Source organism: Bombus bifarius, unplaced genomic scaffold (assembly GCF_011952205.1).
Source record: "Bombus bifarius isolate JDL3187 unplaced genomic scaffold, Bbif_JDL3187 scf7180000008421, whole genome shotgun sequence".
NCBI lineage: Eukaryota > Metazoa > Arthropoda > Insecta > Hymenoptera > Apidae > Bombus > Bombus bifarius.
In genome coordinates this window covers 367,215-382,905 of record NW_022884651.1, presented here as the reverse complement: position 1 = coordinate 382,905, position 15,691 = coordinate 367,215, and the positions used below count along the sequence as shown (strand labels likewise).

General features: G+C 39.8%; 1 protein-coding gene across 3 annotated transcripts in view; it reads left to right on the top strand.

The window, feature by feature from the left end:
- Positions 1 to 15,691, top strand: part of LOC117212948 (glucose-6-phosphate 1-epimerase) — a 38,228-nt gene that overhangs the window by 16,752 nt on the left and 5,785 nt on the right. The window lies entirely within an intron of this gene.

The following is a 15,691-nucleotide window of genomic DNA, read 5'->3' as shown; positions in this document are numbered from 1 at the left end:
AATCAAATTGAGAATAAAAGTTGGCTGAGAAGTGAAAAAATGATATTGTTCGCATCGTACATGTAAAAACCGACCTGCCTTTTACTTGCATCCTGCTTTAACGCAGGTGTCCGTTTCAGAGTAAATCCGTCACGAGTTGATGTCGAAGAGTATGTCGTCGAGTATGTCGTCAACTATCTGAGAGTCACTGTCGAGTCGTCCAAGTGTCGACTAGCGAGCTCGACCTATCTCGAGTGCAACTCTCGACAGTTTTACTCTGAAATGCACACCTAGTTTTAGGTTTGAAGAATTGGATAATTATACGGAAAAGTCGATTTCAATACCCTTGAAACACGTTGTCAAAGTTGGCGCGCCCTCGACAACTTTTGCCTATACCTGTCACTGACGCTCGGCCTTAGTTTCCCAGATATTCGCGAACAACTTCCATACGATTCGTGTTACGATAATTTTGGAGTAGGCGAGCGCATCTTTCTGTAGTGAGAGCTAACTCGAAATTGATCAGAGAGACGATCATCGTTTTCAATATTACGTAAATAAGAAATGAAGAGGAAGGGTCATGGGTTGGGCCAAAGTAGCTATCAGCAGGCAGTTGGAAACGCTAGGATGAAATAATTTTCAATGAATCTAGAGAGAACGTCGCACTGTGTCTCGCAATCTGTCTATTCGTCTGGTGCGTACTGATAATTTGAGTCAGCAGATATCGTGTACATGTCCGACGACGCGTAACGTACGATCATAGTTCTTGAATTATACAGAAAAGTATGTTTCGCAATGTACAATGTGTAACGGAATATGTAAGGAATTTTCCGTTTTGCTTTCGCGTTATCTAATTATGTTTACAGAAGATACTGAAAACGACCAGCTTGTACTTTACGACAAGCCTCCTCTCTAGACGTCGTCTCATGGATCTGGTTACACCGTGAATAGTCGCAGGTGTTACCCGGTACCGCTTGTTGATAAATTTCATCTAATCCGTGAACCTTATTATCTCGGCGTTTACAATGGGTGGTTGCTCTGTTTACAGAGTAAATTTGTTGTATCTGATAAACGTCGACGGAGCATAAAGCGTACGTTTACAACGAACCCTTTGCATAGGATCGGCTCATCCGCATGTTCTGTTACAGTTCCTGTATACAGGGTGGTTGGTAAGTGGTGAAAAGCGGCTGATTCTACGCGAAAAAAGAAGTCGAAGACTTATAGAATAAAAATTTTTTTTTAATTTTTCCATCGAGACAACGATCTACAGTGAGATCCGTTGTAACGAGACGCGATAAAGTGCATGCGTACCGAGTCAAAATTCAAAGTCGATTTTCTCGAAAACAAAGCCTCGAACGAAAAATGTTTATTCTATATTTTCGACTTCTCTTTTCGCGTAGAATCACCCCCTTTCCGTTTGTACCACCAGTTACCAACCACCCTGTATAAATAACGATAAATCGTAGCAATCTAATTGACGATACACTTGGAAAATCGAACGAAATAAAAGTGAAATCACGCGCGTGATAATATAACCCACTGATTTATCTTCTTTTACTTGTATCAAAGATAATTAGCGTCGATGAGTTAAGCTTATAGAACTGTGTAAAAACAAGGTCACCTATATGCCGGAATAAAATGTAATGTAAACGTAATCGAAGGAATATTTCGGAAACGAAGGTCGAGCGACGTATAGAAAAAAGTTACTCAAAAAGTTGGCCATGAAAACATATTTCAAGGTCATCGAAATGGATCTGTTTTTTCCCCTATAATTATCAACGATTATTTAACATGAAACGTTCAAAGCTCCGTGTTATCGCTAGCTATACCCAGACCCATCGATCATCACGTGTATCAGCTATCCCAGAAAAGTATCTACGGTCCAGGACACTTTATCGAACCGAGTAAGGTCGTACAAACTGAATCGTTGAACGAATGGACACTGGAGTCTATGGAGCGTGTCTATGAAAATGAATATTCGCAATATTCACAACGCGTTGTTTATCCCCGGTTCGAGTCCCGATTTATTCGGTGTTCCGTATGCTTATTTCAGCATAGTCTGGAGTACTAGCGTCTTCGCGTCCTGGATACGCCCTTGTACGCCAGTACAACGATGATACACGCGTGATCTGTAGCCCTAAGTAGTCGCCGATGACCTCACAGTTGCGACCATATGCGATTATCGCTGTTTAATCTTCCGAACGCTATTACGAGAGCTGCTTCATCAGCAACGTCGTACATCTCGCAACGAATGGAAACCTATGTAGCTGCATGTCGATAGTCGTAGCCTTTGTCAAAAGTCTAGTGTAGAGTTATTAAATAAAAAGTACCTTTAGATTAATAAATTGGTGATTATGGAATGAACAGGAACATAGTTCCGAAGGAAATCTGCTTATCCATGTATTCGTTTGCCTTTCTCGATTTCTAGTCAGGAGTTGCCCTAATTGTTGCGATCGACGGGCGAAAAAGATAGCAATACCGCGCATGTTTTATAAAATCTTGAACGTAGCTGTACATTCTCTATTTAACCCCTTAACCCACAATTACGGGCATAGCCCGTAGTACGATGATCGGACCAAATATAATATACAGGGTGGTTGGTAACTGGTGGTATAAGCCGAAAGGGGGTGATTCTACGCGAAAAAAGAAGTCGAAAATATAGGATACAAATTTTTCGTTCGAGGCTTTGTTTTCGAGAAAATCGACTTTGAATTTTGGCTCGGTACGCGTGCACTTTATCGCGTCTCGTTATAACGGATCTCACTGTAGATCGTTGTCTCGATGGAAAAATTAAAAAAAATGTTTATTCGATATTTTCGACTTCTTTTTTCTTGTACCACCCTGTATTGCGGTTTATCGTTGTATAATTTACATTAAACGGAAGGCTACGAACGACGACCACGTTACCAGCTGCGCTAAACTATGCTAGTCAATTATTTGTATCAACGTTTAATTTTTTTTAGATAAATATAAATAAGGTGGAGAATAATTTTTATTTCCATAGTATCTCGTACCACCTTTGTATTTGTCATTTGTCAACGAACTGCAATTTCGTTGACATAACTCACTTACTGCATCCAAGTAGACTTACCTTAAATAACATCTGTTTACATTTGAAGCGAGCCTGTTTTGTAATACAGTTCAATCCGAATCGTGAAATTGAAAACTATGAAACGTCTTTGAGCTCCTGATCCGCGTTTTGTGTTCGACAAAATCTGATTCTTCAATTCTCGATAACTAAATTCCGACCCTGACTTATGCCCGTCTAATTGCTCTGAAACGCGACTCAAACACACCTTGTCGATACCGATTGGTAACGTCTTGCCGATGTTCCAATATTCTGGCCGAATTTCTCTCTTAAAATGCAATTTTATAGGATGCCCCGCGTAACTGGGACAAGTTGTTGCCGTGAATCGATAGAGGATATCAAAAAATTTTCCGAGGCAAAATTAAATAGTTTCAAGTAACGCACGATCCGGTGTATACAAAGTAAAGAGTCGACGCTGAAATATTTTCGATACCATCGATCGTACATATCGAAAAATGTTTCAGGTAAAAGTTGAACGGCTTCGAGGGGTGCATATTCTCATGCTATTAGTTTTTCTGCGTGCGAGCGTGTAATGATCATGCGAAGGTTTCTTTCTCAAGATGGAATCGTCTATTTCTTAATATCTTAATTAATCGACGCACCTTTATTATACTTTATTATATTATCACGTTGACCGAGAGATGAGAAATGGAGGGACACAGATGGAAGCAAGAGAAGCAGAGCAAATTATAGAAGAAAGAGAGAAGCAGAAGAGAGGGGGAATAGGATAAGGGAATCTACAGAAAAATCGCCAAAGAAGAGTTACCAAAATACTTAGAAGGGAGGATGAAGTGGAAGGACAGACAAATATTAGCGAGATTCAGATGTGGAAACGAGACCAAAGCAAGGGAATACTGGAAAGGAGAGGGAGAAAAAAGATGCAGACTGTGTAAAAGGAAAGAAGAAGACCTGACACATGTAATAGGAGAATGCGAAAAAACGGGAGGACCAAAGGACACAGAAAAAATACTCAATGAGACTGGAGAAGGACTAACAGAACTAAAAGCAATAATAGAGAAGAGAAGGGCAATACAAGACGGGGAGGAACGACAATGAGGAAGCACAGCAAGGAGGCAAAAGCCCAAAAGTTGTCATAGTTTTTAGAGACAGAATAATTAAGGGAGTGCAATATAATAGAGTAGATAAGAGGGGAGGTAAATATACAGGGTGGTTGGTAACTGGTGGTACAAGCGGAAAGGGGGTGATCCTACGCGAAAAAAGAAGTCTAAAATATAGAATAAAATTTTTTTTTTTAATTTTTCCATCGAGACAACGATCTACAGTGAGATCCGTTATAACGAAACGCGATAAAGTGCACGCGTACCGACCGAAAATTCAAAGTCGATTTTCTCGAAAACAAAGCCTCGAACGAAAAATTTTTATTCTATATTTTCGACTTCTTTTTTCGCGTAGAATCACCCCCTTTCCGCTTGTACCACCAGTTACCAACCACCCTGTATAAGAAGCGAAATAGGTAAAAGAGATGTAAAACCGAAAGTCGTCCAAAGCCGAATGGCACGGTCTAAGGAACAATAAATAAATAAATATCACGTTGACTGCCACGACACCCGTATTCGGGTGACAGCAATGTTTCCGGTAGGGTTGCGTCACCCGTATTTGGGTGGCGCTTATTTGACTACTTGCGAAGGATCGTCGTAGTTATTTGAAAAGATATTCTAGAGGAAATAATAAAACTATCGAATTGTTCTAAAAGTAATACGAAAATTAAAAAAATGATTCACTCGCGTTACTAAAATATCGATGGAAGTTCCTAGCGGAGAACGCTTGGTACTGCGGTACGCGTGGCAGTCAACGTGTTATGTTATTCGTTGTTCTGCTAAATAGACTTGCAAATTTTCTTATCCATCGATCGTTGTTAGTTTTTCTTCGCATTATCCGTACAAAAATATTAGGATACTAATAACCGAAATTGTTTCATTTACAAGCCATTTGAACCTTAATTACATATACAAATTGTATATCGATTATAGAAAGAGTTTTGACGATTGAGAGATAAGTAGTTTGTGGCGTTAAACGGACGAACCGTTACTTGCTATAAACGAAGCTGATAAAAGATAAAGAGAAAAAAGGTAAAGGAATTGTACTTCTTAGTACGTGAAAAGGAAAAGGTAAACGTAAAGATATCGCGTCTGTTGTCCTTCCTTGTCTCTCGTACGCTACGTTTTACAGAATTAAAGTTAAAATATCTTTTAAGCATTGCTCGATCCAAGTTGGTTAATACTTTCTTGTAGAGAATACAGAGAACCACCGATCGATGTATAAAAGAAATTATAGGCCCGTTTGAAAAGATACAGGCGATTTTGAAATATTGGAAATGCCATCACTCTCATAATGTGTGTACACTGTACGCACCGGATCCTACATCATCCGAAACTGTTTAATTTCACCTAATGAGATTCTCTTTATCCTATATATACGATATATAGGCTAAATAAATAAGCTATAGGGACGTCGGCTATGTTCTCTTCCTCGTTGAAAAAACAAGCCATTTAACAATTTGTTAGGCGCATAATAAAACTAAGAATGTTTTATCCTTGCAAAAAATTAATATATTTTCGTGGTCGTAAAATTTGTAACGAGCGTTGCACTTATCGGCTACTTATGCATATGCTGCTAGCTAGGAAGCGTAACGATGAATTAATTTTTTATGTAGGTACAATAGGAAGAGCGTAAATTTGTATTTGCTTTTTTTCCTTTCTGTCTGTTTTCTTTTTCTTGTTTAATTAAAACATTCATCGGTGTCAGTCGTGGTCAGCTTTATTAGCATAATGACGACGGAAAGTTCTGTTTGCAGCAAGGCTTTTTGTCCACGATATTCTCATTTATCAGCAGCTTTCAGGACTGTACTTCGCTTAGAGTTTCACACGACCGTTTCAGGGTAAGGGTGACGCTGAAAAGAGAGAGCGAGAGAGAGAGAGAAAGAGAGAGAGAGAGAGAGAGAGAGAGAGAGTAGAAGCGGTCATGGTACAGGCACACTGACGTAAACGTGTCCGACCTAGTATAAATAGGTTTGCTTCTTGCTAGCCTTAGTTAAACAAAGTTCCACCGAGCCAGGAGCCAAGCATTGGCAAGGCGAGGTACGGGAGGAGAGCATTACCAATCCCGCAGCTTCTCTTAGCACTGCTATTGCTGCCTCTGCTAGTATCGCTGCCTCTGCTACTATCGCTGCTGCTGCTGCTGCTGCTGCTGTTGCCGCTTCTACCATTGAAAACGGGCAAACGCAAAAACTACTAGCTTCGTCAGAGCTTGGAACAAGTACGTTCGATATACAGGGTGTCTCAGCTAAATGAGATCATCTAAATATCTGTCTTATTTACGATTGTATGAAAAAACCTGTCAGAGCAAAGTCGCACAATTGCACGATTATTAGTATCGATGGTAAAATATATTACTGAAACGTACAAAGAAAGAGACCAGGTCGAATTTAACAGACTATCGTGCGATTAAATGTACCTGTTAGCAAGAAACTGTTTATTTTCAAGCTGTGGTTCTAGGTAATTCGTATTGTCTGCTAAGTAGAATTTCAATCATTCCATCTTATAGGAAACAACGATTACGAAGCTAAAGCTGTATCCAACCGTTAATGCGAGAAACCATGTATATCGTAATCCGTACAAACGTAGGATAAGAAGAGATACGTAGATTTAAATCGTCGTTGTCTCGATATCGAAACTGCTTAAGAAATATAGACGTTCAAATATAGGTGTCAGTCTTTGCTGATTTTTGTCAAAGCTATTTCCACAGAAAAATTTATATACAGGGTGATTGGTAACTGGTGGTACAAGCGGAAATGGGGTGATTCTACGCGAAAAAAGAAGTCGAAAATATAGAATAAAAATTTTTCGTTCGAGGCTTTGTTTTCGAGAAAATCGACTTTGAATTTTCGGTCGGTACGCGTGCACTTTGTCGCGTCTCGTTATAACGGATCCCACTGTAGATCATTGCTCGATGGAAAAATTTAAAAAAAAATTTTTATTCTATATTTTCGATTTCTTTTTTCGCGTAGAATCATCCCCTTGTATCACCGCTTGTACCACCACTTACCAACCACCCTGTATATTACATATCGAAATTATTACTAATTCGACCCCCCTTTGAATCTTGCAATTTGAACCGAAAATATTTTCATGTTCTGCGGCCTTTTCTCTTGAAATTATTATTTTTTCATTCGCGGACAACTGCCCTCGGATAATCAGCAGTATTGTCGATGTTTCAAGGTTCTTCGGATATCGTCGTACTTGTAAAGGCAACTTGAGACGATCAATGCGTATCCTCCATGTAATACGTACTGTCAATATTTCAGTGTACATTCTCCTCGTACGTATATTATCTTTATATGTATACGTATGTCGTATTTCACGATCACTGGTTAGACCGTTAGGTTCAACAATTTTTCGAAACGCATGCCAATCGTAGGAAAATAATTTTGGAAATCTATTCGCAAGCAATATTTTCCAAAATTTCCTGGATATACCACTTTCGTTCGATCTTTTACGTGAAATTTTTACGCCGTAACGTGTCCTTGACTTTCTTCAAACCTTAATACATTAAAAAAGAGCTATTGAAATAACGAAGCACGCAAAATAAGAATCCGCGACGTATTTCAAAAAGGCGCAGGTGAGATTCACAATTAATATAGGATAAAGAAATACAGGAGTTTGAAAAGCTATATAAGCCATTGGCATAGACACTGCTTATTGTCAGCCAGATGATTGCCAAATTCCATTCTTTTTATTTATCTTCTTCGTTATTTTTAATTATTCGAATCTACGAGGCGTAACTGTTAAGCGAAACTTTTCTTCAACTGTTTTCCGTTTACTTGATTTGCTGTCGCTTGATTTGCGTTTATACAGGGTGGTTGGTAACTGGTGGTACAAGCGGGGGGGTGATTCTACGCGAAAAAAGAAGTCGAAAATATAGAATAAAAATTTTAAAAATTAAAAAAATAACGTCAATCGAGACAACGATCTACAGTGAGATCCGTTATAACGAGACGCGATGAAGTGCACGCGTACCGAGCGAAAATTCAAAGTCGATTTTCTCGAAAACAAAGCCTCGAACGAAAAATTTTTATTCTATATTTTCGACTTCTTTTTTCGCGTAGAATCACCCCCTTTCTGCTTGTACCGCCAGTTACCAACCACTCTGTATAACTAGTTTTAACTTGGGTTTCGTCTTAGTCCTAAAGTAACATTTAAACTGCTTAGAATCGTTTGCGGTATCTTCCTAACGACGTTTTACCTCTTTAAACAGCTCTTTTCAATGAACGCAGTTTCGACGAAATTGTACGCTGTTAACACTTCGTTCGAATTAGTAGAAAGTAGCGATATTTCGTCACTAGCTCTTTGTTTGGGTTCTGTAACTTTCTCAGACGTTTTCAAACATCGATGCGCGTATATCAGCGAGTCCCATGTAAATGCAAAATTGACTTGATCTACGATAACAACTGCGCGTGATACGAATCCTCGTGAGGCTGTTTATGATCCTGGGAGATGATTTTGGTCCAGTTAATTGGGAAAGAACTATTTGCGTAATGAATTTACATCTACGTAAACACATAGGAGCGTGGACAAAGCAAATATAAGATGGAAACTTAAATATTGAAATGTCATTGGAAGAAAGAGAAACGCACTTGTATCACCACTTTGAAAATAAACGGTCCAATGTGATAAAGGTCTCGTTGCACGTACCAGAGATCCTATAAAACCAAACTTGTCCGAAGAAGAACTGAGAACTGAGAATCGAGAACTGCGAAGGATGATCGATGTAACGTGTTAAGAAAGATACAACGTACGTGTAGCTAAATTTTAAGGAAACCTAGCGGTCCGAAGTCGAGTTATCGAGCCTCGCAGTTTTCATACTGTGGCGGATCGGTATCAACAGGAGGACGCCGACAGGTCGAGGCATCAACGCGGCGCAACACCTCCCGGGCGACCCGCTGGTACCAACCGCCAACACTAGAGGGCTGCTACGACGACAACGAGTCTGTCTAACCCGCTAGCGGTCGAATATACGAGCGATTGATACAAATACCGCACCTAGCGAGACTCGCTCTACGTCTAAGGCAGGGACTACCGGGCATAGCCTTACTGACGAGTCCACCGGCAGTCCCGGGACGAAACGCAAACTCTCTTTTCATCCGCCACAATACTTAGCGCGTAATCCCTGTGACGAGCCATCGCCAACATCACATTTCATCCGTCACGGTGAAAATTTTCAAACGACTAACGTACGACACGAAACTGTGTTTTCCATGTTTTATGGAAGGGATGGAGCGGTAAAGCTACTCTTGCCGAGCTGAAAAAGCACGCACAGTGCAGTTGGATCAGCTTCTGGGATGAATATCAGCATCTAGAAACACACAGAATATCTGGAAACGCGTGAATGATCCAAAAACACGTCTAAAACGAATGTTGTAGAATATATATATAGATATAGATGAACGAACGATTAGAATAGAAAGAAGAGCAGGCTAAAGTGCGAAAAGGTATGTCGAATAAATGTCTTCGTTATAATTATCGTAGTTTGAGAGATGTTGAAAGAACGTTAGTGTGGACCAAGTAGTTATCGAGTAATTCTTTGATGGAACTTTTCCTCGTTGGTTAACACGTTGGTCGCCCAGCGTGATTCGGCTAAGCTTCCTGCGGGGCCCAAATCCGACCGCCGGTACGCAGAACGTAAATAGAGAGACAAGCGGGCATTCATTGTTTATCGCCTTCGATTCATGGTAAAGAAAAGATTATTTAGTTCTGAAATGGAGAAAGCGATAGGCTTTCCAGCTAGAGTATTCCGAGGGATCTCATGGCAGATATCTCGGATCTTTCATTTAGTCGAGAAGCAAACTCGTGAGACGTACATCGGTGATTTTTTCATCCTCAAAATGTTCAGTAAACAGCGTGAAAATATATTTGAAAGCGAGGAGAGTAGCGATGACGAAGTCTACGACTATCGTTCGAAGTGCCGAAAATCAGCCCAAATGTGTTTGGAACGTTTTAACAAATGCCACGCGATATAGCATAATGTAATATTTTATCCAGAATATAAATTAATACAAAGTATGGTATAATGTGTTTTTGATATTTTTATGTTGTATATTCTATACATAATATCCTATATTCGATTAACTCGAACAAGAAGAACGTCACCCATACTTTGTGACGGGGCCCCCACGGAAGTATATCCGTCACATAGCTATGGGTGACGTGGCGACGAACGTGTTTAAACCAAGTTCATCAAACTCCTCACTTTTACCGTATAATTTTATTTTACGATGTAACGTTCTCGCTAGACGGTCTGTAGTCCCGAACGCTACGATTTACAGATATAACGTTACGTTAAACCGTGCGTCGCCCTCGTTTCCCTCTTTGTATATTCCGCCCCTGCAAAGGAAACAAAGACCTCCGCCATGGGGATGTATGGCAGTCTGGTGCAAAGCCTGGTGGAAATGATTCGAGTTGAACGTAGAATTCGTTAGACTGCTACGAATGGCAGTAAGGGGAAGGGTGCGGCATTTCAAACAGAAATACCAAAGAACATCGTTTCGTTATACCAATGTTCAGGAGATATCTAATAATCGTGCTTGATACACGTGTACAAATTGTTTCGCCCACAGCTATTAGCGGTACCTGCGAAACTTGCTTTCGAAGATTCGGTAGATCGTTGGACTCTCTCGTACGGTAGGATCGACGCAATTCACAATTTACGAACGCTATTTATCCAACAATCCGTTGCAACACACTTTTCCCGTTTGTACAACGTAAATTCGGAATTTAATAGATGCGAGACGTTTCAAACGCCTATTTCGAAGCATCGTATTGGTAAATGGTAAAGAAGCAGTGAGGTGAGAAGAGGCTTTTCTTTGTTTGCCTTTCTTCTTCCCAGATGGCATTTCGCTCGTTCGACTCGGGCCTAAGCAGCGAGATAAGGAGACAAGCGACTCTTTGTACCTCTTTGTTCGAGCCTCGCGAGTTTTCTCTCTTTTCTTGACATTTTGCTTCCTCGAACATTGGTCCATAATTATTTTCATAAAACCATCGTATTCTTTATACATAGAATCTTACGATCGTTCCATTTTAACGACAAGCTTGCGTACGATAGCATTTTGGGGAAACGAACGTATACTTTGGTCCTAACGAAGGAAGGAAACAGCAGTTTATTTTTAAAGAACGAAAAGATACAATTTACAGAAGAAAACAAGGCAACGTTGCTTTTTAAATAAAAAAAATGAGAATTAACACAGTAACTTGATAAAATCAAATTTTGTAACGCGTTCTTGTCGATAGACAGCCAATAATTTGCTAATTTACCAATGAAATTATACTGCTTTTCTGCCCGTTATTCCGCAAAAATTTTCAAATTCGAATCTGCTGGGAGGTTTCAAGTCTGGGGATCGAGCTAGCTCGTGTCAAAGCCTTCGCGATATCTTTTTCTTTTCTTTCCTTTCTCTTCTTCTTCTTCTTCTTCTTCCTCTGGTATAGCCAGTGTTTCGTGTTTCGCGTTGCTCGATGCGCGAATCGTCGTCGCGTTGATAGATGAAAATTATCGTCTTCGATGAAATTCCTTCTGCGAATGGTGTGAAAATCGTTCCTACGCACACGTTTGTTTTCTAGTTCCACCAAATACCTCTAATTACGACCAATTACGACCAATTACGAAATAATGGACTTGTACTTTGATCGCTAAAGCTCTCTGACGATACCTGTGCACGATAAATATAGAGGATGGTTGGTAACTGGTGGTACAAGCGGAAAGGGGGTGAATCTACGCGAAAAAAGAAGTCGAAAATATAGAATAAAAATTTTTCGTTCGAGGCTTTGTTTTCGAGAAAATCGACTTTAAATTTTGGCTCGGTACGCGTGCACTTTATCGCGTCTCGTTATAACGGATCTCACTGTAGATCGTTGTCTCGATGGAAAAATAAAAAAAAAATTTTTATTCTATATTTTCGACTTCTTTTTTCGCGTAGAATCACCCCCTTTCCGCTTGTACCACCAGTTACCAACCACCCTGTAGTAGAATCGTCGTGTATCCATTTTATAACGAAAACACCCAAATATCTCGCAGAGTACGGATGATACGAACGTTGTGCGACTCGCGAGCAAACGTTCCGCGCCTAAATGGATTTATTTTACCTTGCAACTATACCCTTTTATCGCGTATTCTCGTAACCGACGTGGAAACATTCTCAAAACACCATACATACGTTTACATGTGGTTTTTCCGGCCAGAAACCGAGAAGATAATCTCGAACTCGATACACCGACAGCATCGTCGTTATCCAATGTCCATGACAATGGTCTTACATCCGCGCTTTGTACATTTTGTACATCGTGGTGCGGTTGTGAAAGCAGTCGATCGTGTACGTGCTTTCCATCCTTGTTAAGTACAAGTAACAAGCGTTTCGAGAATCTTTCAATGTCGGTTACGAGAATATGCAAGGAAAAAATATAATTTCGGCTCTTCAAGGCTATCGTCGAAAGAGATGGTCCCTCTAGAAATCGTAAACATTCGTTTCGAACAAACGTTTGTTCGTACGAGCCATAGTTTTTCAGATGAAACGTTTCTCTTATCGCGATTTATAGACGGAAAGCGCTTCGTATAAATTTCTAGAATAATTCGACTCAAACGGTAAATTATAAATCGTAACGTGAAAACGTAGAATTTCTTCCACTCGAGTCTCTCGACTGGACTTCAACTGAAATAGGAATGTGAAAAGATATTTCAGAATAGCGAAATATCCGTGATATTTATTCAATTAAAATTCAATTAAAAATTATTTATTCAAATAAAATTGAAATTCCGAACGTTTCAAGTAATTCGAAGTTTACGATAGATATTTTATCGGAACTATACTTCGAGAACGTTGAGATTCTCACGAAACTCGATTGTTCGTCGATGCAAACCTACACTGACAGAGAGTTGACAAGAATATCACGTAATACGCTTGTCGAGTCTTCTCGTCAAATTTCCTACTCGATCTCATCGGAAAAACAACATACGCTGCTACTTACGTTACTCGTCATCCAAAGGGATCTTGATCTCGTCATGAAAACAAAGTGTTTTCGGAAAATCCGATTAGAAATTCTCTATCGTCGTTCGTAATACACTCGACGCGATTAAAGTACAACCGAGAACGTTTTTGGTTGCATAGTCGCAAATGGCAGAATAACAGTGGATCGCGTTACACACGCTGTAAAGAATGTACTTCAAATACAGCTCGTTCGTGTAATCTTCCTTTGAAATGTCTCCCTTCGTGATATATTCGACTGACATAGCCATGTACGTACGTACAAGCCATATGGACGGCGATAAACGTATGAAAAATGGTTGATATTAATTATAATAACGATACATTTATTTGTATTCTAAGCCCATAACCTATTACAAGCAGACTGTTGGATACTTGTTTCTAATTTCTTACGTTGTACAACTGTATAATCTAAACACCGCCGCATTAAATGTCATATTACGAATGCAAAAAACATCCGTCGAAACGTTTGGAATATGTGTTTGCAATGGCATTCTAAAAGTTTCAACATCGAGTTTACGTTAAAAAAGATAGATATGATGTTAAAGATAGATACGAAACTCGCTCGATGACAGGTATATTTCTTGTTTCAATTTCAATTTATCAGCACGTTCCTCTACGATAATGTCGACAATGTAGTATAACTACCAACGCTTTCATTGGTTCGCAACAACTGCTTAGAGGTCTAGGTGTCACTGCTGATGCTGTTTATAGTTTATCGCGAGATTTAAAATCTAACATCTATGTCCTCTTTGAAACTCGCGTTCATTTGGCGAAGCAGAAAAGTATTCGGTAAAGAATATCAGCAGCTAACTGCGTCAGAAATTGCATGCCACTCGCAAGTAGCAGAGCAGAGCAGAGCAGAGCAGAGCAGGGCAGAGCAGGGCAGAGCAGAGCAGGGCAGAGCAGGGCAGCAGTAGCGGCAGATAACAGCAGCTAGAAACGACGAGGAGGAGAGGTTGAAACTGTGATGCCTGCAAAAAGCACGGCAGACAGCGTCGATCGTTTTTGCTTGGCGTCAGCCGCGTTCCTACCGCCGCGTCGTACTTCGTGGTGGTACATCGCTCCTTCTACCCCCTTCTTCCTCTCTCTTTTCTCACTACCTTCTCCGTCCTCTTCTTGCCCACCTTGCTCTTCTCTTTTCGTCCCTCAACAATCCCTCCAGCAAGTGCCTCTCTCGTCTTTCTCTTTGTATATCGTATGTCCACCTCGAGGAGCCGTGCAGCGTAAACGGATAAACTTGCTTTCAAAATTACTTTCAACTTGCAGGATTCACGCGTTCGAAAACTGGATTACGTGATTAGGTTAAGAAATATGACGATATTCCGTAGGATACACGTATCGACGATGGATACGGGTGAAAATCAAAGTCTTGGTCATTAACTCGGTCGGTTCGTTCAACCGACAGATACAGCAAAATTGAAAAATACTGTTACTCTCTGCGAATGTCTAAAACGTGTATAAACGCGAGATATGGTTTCGTATAGGAATCAACCTTACCATCGAGTTGGAAACCAGAGATAACAAAGTATACGCTTTGAAATCGTTTGAAACTGAAAGCTACGTAATCTCGTTATCTGTTTGAGTAAGCAATCTGTTGTTATATTTCTGATTTATAAATATCATTACGATCTCGCGACGTTACTCGAGCAGGAACATTTCGAGGATACGTACGTACATTCGGATTACACACTATCGTAATATTGAAACTTAGTATAATTACATTTATTATTTGAGAATGATTTTAGTCTTTTTATATCATCTTAGGAAGAACAATTGCCTGGTTTATGCAAAAGGTAGAAGTAAGTAGCGGCTAAAGGAATGTCGTAAGAAACTTATTATTACAGAAGAATTAAAGTTTAAAATTAAATTAAATTATTATTACAGAATTATTAAAGAATTCCTTAGGTTTTTCAAGATCGTTGCTCGGTAAAATAAATATCTGCCTCGAAATCGTGCAACGCCTGTTTCCAACATATTTCTCTATCGTATTTTCTGATCTTCCTTGAAATTTTCGAAAGATTTGCTTTCCAAGACGTTCGATAGAAATGGCGTATCTGGATAATGCGAAATCGATAACTTTAGAAAGAGTCGGTCGATTTGACTTGTCACAAGGTCGTATAATCGACATATGTACAAATACGTGCTTTTTACGAGTATAGCGATCGTGTGAAAGGGAAAAAGGCGAACAACCTAAGGTCATGAAAATCTCAAACTAAAGTCTCAGATGAAATTTTATTAAACGTTCGAAGAAAAGCAAGGAGAAAGATTCGTCGGTGGACTTTGGATCAGGATCAGGATTGTCGCAGCAATTTTTCGTACATGAGTTCGTTCCTTCGAGAAACACCATACAGCAAATTATATGGCGTTTAAACGATGTTAGTTGCTGCGTACAACGCAACGTTACGACTCTTTTCGTATAATAGCGTATCAGCTCATTTTTGTCGGTCTTCTATCTCCGATATTCCAGCATTTTTCCTTCCATTCGAGGTATCAGGCTTTTCCATGTGTCGTACACCGTAGGTTATTTATCTCACGCGTTATTATCGTACATCTGGAAATCTAGAAATTAAAAGTCT